Source organism: Polyodon spathula, unplaced genomic scaffold (assembly GCF_017654505.1).
Source record: "Polyodon spathula isolate WHYD16114869_AA unplaced genomic scaffold, ASM1765450v1 scaffolds_1249, whole genome shotgun sequence".
Classification (NCBI taxonomy): Eukaryota; Metazoa; Chordata; class Actinopteri; order Acipenseriformes; family Polyodontidae; genus Polyodon; species Polyodon spathula.
The window spans coordinates 62-7,137 of record NW_024472732.1 but is presented as its reverse complement, the minus strand read 5'-3'; the positions used below and the strand labels follow the sequence as shown (position 1 = coordinate 7,137).

The 7,076-nt window shown below is 40.8% G+C and overlaps 1 long non-coding RNA gene across 1 annotated transcript; it reads right to left on the bottom strand.

Moving 5' to 3' along the window:
- Nucleotides 1-3,826: 3,826 nt before the first annotated feature.
- LOC121309372 lies at nt 3,827-6,537 on the bottom strand. The gene is made up of 3 exons (XR_005948634.1): nt 6,444-6,537; nt 4,483-4,506; nt 3,827-3,960 (listed from the first exon to the last, which is right to left on the bottom strand). It is a non-coding gene; the product is annotated as an uncharacterized LOC121309372 (long non-coding RNA).
- Nucleotides 6,538-7,076: the final 539 nt, after the last annotated feature.

Here is a 7,076-nt window from a genome sequence, read left to right as displayed (position 1 = left end):
AACTCCATTGCCCAGATCTGAACCCTATCCACCAATACTGGCATGTATGCAGGGTTAGTGAACCAGACCCCTGTGTTGTCTATCTGGCTGAGGGGGAAGGGGAGTGTGCAGCATTGTCTTGCAGCAGTAGGAGGTTATGGGTTCCAAAACATCATGACCTCCTATTGCTGAACGTCCACTCCAGACTCCACCCAGCAACACCAGATGAGTCAACTGCACCACCTTGCCTGCTTTTGAAATGCGTGGTTTATCAGTAATGATTCTGAAGAGAGAAAGAGGAACCACAAGCAACCAACACCTGGTGGGTTTGAACCCAGAATTCTGGGAAACAAAGGCCCTTTCTCTACAGGTGAGCTATCCAGTCTCAGTGCTTAGTTGCCTGGTCAATGCATTATTACATGTTGTGATGTAGACCTGGGGATACATAAAGACCAGCTTGAGAGAGAGGACTGGATTCAAAACCAAGCTCACAACAGCTCTAAATTAAACAATATATTTGAGAATGAGGAAGAAAATACATGTCCCTCATGAATCAACTACCCTGGAAATCAGAGTCCAATGCTCTAACAACTGAGCCAGCCAGAGAGCTGCCCAAGCCTGTTGTCATATTCCCTCCAGTACTTTAAGTAATAATTTGTACAACATGCAGGTGTTTACTGTTGAAAATATCCAATAAAAGTCACTTTTATGATTAAACACTGATTAAACAGCATGATCATTACACAGGTGCACCTTGTGCTGGGGACAATAAAAGGCCACTCTAAAATGTGCAGTTTCATCACAGAACACAATGCCACAGATGTCTCAAGTTTTGAGGGACTGTGCAATTGGCATGCTGACTGCAGGAATGTCCACCAGAGCTGTTGCCAGAGAATTGAATGTTCATTTCTCTACCATAAGCCGCCTCCAATGTTGTTAGAGAATTTGGCAGTACATCCAACCTGCCTCACAACCGCAGACCACGTGTAACCATGCCAGCCCAGGACCTCCACATCCGGCTTCTTCACCTGCGGGAGCGTTTGAGACCAGCCACTCGGACAGCTGATGAAACCGTGGGTTTGCATAACTGAAGAATTTCTGCACAAACTGTCAGAAACCATCTCAGGGAAGCTCATCTGCATGCTCATCATCCTCACCAGGGTCTTGACCTGACTTCAGTGGGCAAATGCTCACCTTCAAATGCCACTGGCATGCTGGAGAAGTGTGCTCTTCATGGATGAATCCCGGTTTCAACTGTACCGGGCAGATGGCAGACAGCGTTTATGGCGTCGTGTTGGCGAGTGGTTTGCTGATGTCAACGTTGTGAACAGTGGGGTTATGGTATGGACAGGCATAAGCTACGGTCAACAAACACAATTGCATTATATCGATGGCAATTTGAATGCAGAGATACCGTGACGAGATCCTGAGGCCCATTGTCGTGCCATTCATCCGCCACCATCACCTCACGTTTCAGCATGATAATGCACGGCCCCATGTCGCAAGGATCTGTACACAATTCCTGGAAGCTGAAAATGTCCCAGTTCTTCCATGGCCTGCATTCTCACCAGACATGTCACTCATTGAGCATGTTTGGGATGCTCTGGATCGACGTGTACGACAGCGTGTTCCAGTTCCTGCCAATATCCAGCAACTTCTCACAGCCATTGAAGAGGAGCGGGACAGCATTCCACAGGCCACAATCAACAGCCTGATCAACTCTATGCGAAGGAGACGTGTCGCGCTGCATGAGGCAAATGGTGTTCACACCAGATACTGACTGGTTTGCTGATCCACACCCCTACTTTTTTTTTTTAAGGTATCTGTGACCAACAGATGCATATCTGTATTCCCAGTCATGTGAAATCCATATATTAGGGCCTAGTGAATTTATTTCAATTGTTGCAAGCTGCGTTTATATTTTTGTTCAGTGTAGTTTGAAACACATTTGGAAAAACCTGAAATAATAAAGATGAAAAGGATGTTTGAAAACCTACAAAAACAAATGTAAATCATGGAAATATATATTTTGAATTATATGTAAACATAAAGTAATAAAACTAATTTTCTTTTATTTATTTTTTTATCTGAACACAGCTCAGTTGCCCTTGAAATGACCCGATTTAAAATTACACCAAGGCAAAAATAAAGAAATTTTCAATAAATTATTTAAATACATCAGAAATAATATTTACACTATAACTAAGAGAGCGCTGTGTATAAATAATGAAGTTATTGCTGAATTCACTGCGTAATACTCGTTATAAACAGCAGAGGGCCTGTCAGCACGTCTACTGGTTTCAATTTTCCTCATGACTCGTTTCTCATAATCAATCCATTTTGTGCATAAATTAAACACAACAGTATTTTTTTCTTATTGCTTCTAAATTAATAATAATGCTTTTATTCATTTATTTATTTAATTAATTGGTCAGGCAGCATAACCAGCAGCTCGAGATCACAGACCTTTTCTTAAATGTGCTGGTTAGGGTTCTAATGTAATCTAATGCACTGCAGTGTAATGGATAATGGATATAATACTTCTCATGCTGGCCTCCATAGTAATATTGGAAATAATAATAATAATCATAACCTGAAATAATAAAGATGAAAAGGATGTGTGAAAACCTACAAAAAATAAATGTAAAGCACGGAAATATATATTTTGAATTATATGTAAAAATACAGGGTGGAAATACAATAGTTAGAATGTGTCATGCAAGACTAGCAAGTTCACTGATGTCATATTTTACCAAAATGTAATGAAATAAAACACGTAGGAGAGAACAGTACAACATTATAGCAAATACAAAATCACCCATTAATATATAAGAAATAATAAAATAAAAAGACAGCGATTGAATTGCTTGTAGTTTTAGAAGAGATCAAATGAGAAAATACAGAAATAAAAGCAGAACAAACGGTACTCGGGACGTGGAGTGGAGGAACCGCAGCGCCCGCTCCTCCTCCATTCCTAAACTCGGAGCGCATTTCAGACACCGCTGCGCTTGTGAAATGGTCTCATGCTGCCATCTTGTGGTCATTTAATAGAACTGCTGGAAACCAACATTTCGTTTTTATAACTGGACAGCTCAGCAGTCCTTTGAAATGACTTAGATTAACCTGGACCTCCCCGTTCAAATATAAAGACATTTCTGAAACACTCTTAAAACACACCAAACAATAATATTGACAGTATAACTGGAATTGCTTTTTAAAATCAGATTCACTGGTTGTGGATTCACTTGGTTTAAGACCTCCGTCAATCGTAATCTGCAAAACAAAAGCAAACACCTCCTTGCTTGGCTTCCTTCTTCCACAGACCAACATATTTAATGAGGTCCAGCTGTTTCACACTGAGACACACCCCGGGTGAACTCATTAATTCAGCGCGGTTCCGTCGAGCGGGTTACAACGGGCAGAGCAGGCAGTGAACTTTATGAAGACGGGCAGAACGCAGCTCTCTCCATTCCTTATCCAATGCTGCCATCATGTGGCCATTTAATAGAACTGTTGTTTGTAATAAAACTAATTTTCTTTTTTATTTGTCAAACAGTGAGTTAGAGATTGTGTACATTTTCTTTTCTTGTTTTTTAAAAGCAACTTCACTGTCAAAAAGCACATTATCCAACACAGACTCTCAAATAAATAAAGCCTAACATCACTGCAGTAAAGACTACAAGATAAACTTGCAGGTCCTCTTCAAAGTTTAACAAATGGGAAAAAACACCAGTCTGTTGAGAACATTGTCCCGGCCCCAAACAAACTTCTGCAGCAGCGAGGTGGACAGCTGACCAGGGGACAACATGACCACAGCAGCGAGCTGGACAGCTGACCAGGGGACAACATGACCACAGCAACAAGCTGAACAGCTGACTAAGAACAGGATGACCACAGCAGCGAGCTGGACAGCTGACCAGGGGACAGGATGATCACAGCAGCCCACATTCAAATCACCAGCACTCTGAACGTTATCAGCATCTGCAGAGTTATGGAAAAATGTCAGTCAAATCTCTAAATGGACTCTAAAAGGCATGACTAGAAGGGGGAGGAGTCACCTGAGTGCCAGTGTGCAAACAGGAGCCACCAGCACAGACAGACAGGGAACAAGCACTACTCAATCCACTGACAAACTGACAACTCCTAACTCAACTTTACTACCTTTAAAACACTACAATGCTTCCCTTCAAGCTACTCTGCTTCAAAAAGTCAACAACTTGCTTTTAAATAAAATGTCTTGCAAATACAACTTTCTGTTTTGAGGGTTTAATATGCATGAATGATACTTAGCTACTTGAATGTTATAACATTACATGCATGTACAATATTGTACATTTCAATATATGCATGAACATTTGTATTTCAAATTGAATACAAATCCTACATTCCCACTACATTTAACATTACACTTCCATGAATCAATTAAACTGCACTTTCAAGTGTAGCTACAGTTACATTTCATCTGCATTACCACAGAAGGAAGCAACGTCAAATACACTTAACTCTTCATTCTTCAAGTCCTCACAGCTCCTCACAGGAGGAAGAAAAACAAAACACAAACATATAAAATAAAGCAAACATTTAAAAAAACAGAAACATATAAAATAAAGCAAACATTTAAAAAACACAGCCCTTCAAACAGAGCTTCTACATGGTTACATGGCTGAAAAAACACTAAAAAGTGACATTTTCAAGTATAGCACAATACAGTGAAATGTGCCACGTAAGGAGAGGTACAGCATCGGAAGCAAAAGGTCCACAAATTGTACTTCTGCAGTAATTATCTGCATGTATTAGTTAGTCTGTACCAATTTTCAGCCTCCTACCACATTCACAGCCTGCTTGAGAGCCTGACATAGATGGTCAATTTTGCGCAATACGTTTAAAGCAGTGTTCGTGTCTTTTTTCTTGTTATAAATCAATTTTTGCAGGAATCCTTCTAGAAACACTGGGATCAGCTACAGACTGTAGGTCTAATACTACCGCCCTTCAAATGGGGATTCTATGTGGTTGCATGGCTGAAAAACACTTAAAAAGTGAAATTTTCAAGTATAGCACAATACATTGAAATGTGTCAATTGATGATAGGTACAGCATCTGAAGCAAACGGTCCACAAACTTGTACGTCTGCAGTGATTATCTGCATGTATTGCAGTTAGTCTGTACCAATTTTCAGCCTCCTACCACATTCACAGCCTGCTTGAGAGCCTGACATAGATGGTCAATTTTGCTCAATACGCTTAAAGCAGTGTTCGTGTCTTTTTTCTTGTTATAAATCAATTTTTGCAGGAATCGTTCCAGAAACACTGGAATCAGCTAGAGACTGTAGGTCTAATACTACCACCCTTCAAATGGAGCTTCTGTGTGGTTGCATGGCTGAAAAAACACTTAAAAATTGACATTTTCAAGTATAGCACAATACAATGAAATGTGCCACCTAAGGATAGGTACAGCATCTGAAGCAAAAGGTGCAGAAACTTTTACTTCTTCAGTGATTATCTGCATGTACTACAATTAGTCTGTGCACACTCCTAGCCCGTTCACATACACAGTTGCACTTGTTCGTAACGGTGTAGCACAATACTGCATTTCAATGCTTCTATGAGATGTTATGGCATGGGGAGAAAAAGAGCTAGACACTTGTGCTTGTAGATAACTTTTATTAAAAATGCCCATGTCCAGTGACACCCTATTGTTTAAACAATTAAGTTATCTAGTAGCAGTGCGTCTGTCACATTGATTTGATCATGCCAGGGAGGAACGAGCTTTACTTTTCATGACATTGAAAAGCTCTCATTAACCCCCTTCCACACAAGTACAATCAAACTCCCCACTCCCAGGGGTCATCTTGTCACGTATTAACCTACATCTGAATAGAGCGAAGCACAGTAATGTAACTGTAGCACACAGGACCGTCAGAGGCATTTGAATGATTTCCACAGTGTGAGTGGTAGAGCACCTATACAAAATAAAAACACTGATTGCATTGTGTGAGTGGTAGAACATCTACACAAAATAAATACACTGAATGCAGTGTGTGAGTGGTGGAGCATCTACACAAAATAAATACACTAATTGCAGTGTGTGAGTGGTGGAGCATCTACACAAAATAAATACACTAATTGCAGTGTGTGAGTGGTGGAGAATCTATACAAAATAAAAACACTAATTGCAGCATGTGAGTGGTGGAGCATCTATACAAAATAAATACACTAAACACAGCAAACAGATAAAAAACAACGCAAAACAGAGTTATATTAAAACCATGAAGATACCTTGTATGTGCACAAAAAGAATGAGTGTGGATAATAAGATAATAGCTAAAAACAACACAGTAACAAAAACAAATGCTGAAAACGGAGGCTGACATAATTGATTATGACAAACAAAAAAGAAGATTAAGCCCTAAAGCAAAAAGGCAACCCCCGTAAACATGTGCAAATAGCAATGTGGTTTAACCTTACCTCGGGAGAATCCGGACTCTGTTTACTGTTAATGTGTTAAATGATCTGCTGTTGTTCTATGAAACTTGAAGCAAGCATGGGGGACTCCATTTTGGGAAGCAGGGAGGAAGAGGAGGAGCCCCGAGGGGGGGGGGAGAGGAGGAGCACCAGGGGGGGACCTGGAGAGGGACGTTGGGGAGGGGAGCGGAGGGTGAAGAGGGGCAAAGATGAACCATGCACGGCAGACATTTTTGTCACGCGTGGATTTTCTTTGCCCCTCATCGCCCTACGCACCCCTTGCCAGCAGAAATGGAGACTCTTGACGTTTTACCTATAACACCTTAAACAGTGACCATATAACACCTTGACCCTTGACATTTCACATATAACAGCCTCAACATTTTGGGTTGGGTTTAGGGTTAGGGTTGGGGTTAGGGTTAGGGTTAGGGTTTAGGGTTAGGGTCAGGGTCAGGGTTAGGTATGAACTTTGTTTCCCTGAGAACCCTACACTTGGTTGGTTTTCCAGGGAAAGAAAGGTGCACGGGCCATCTGACTGTTTTTGGATTTATTTTTCTGTTTTTTTGTTTGTTTCAAATCTCTTTTTCTAGTGTAGGTCTATCGTGGAGTTCACTATGTTTGATGCCCCGTCCCTGG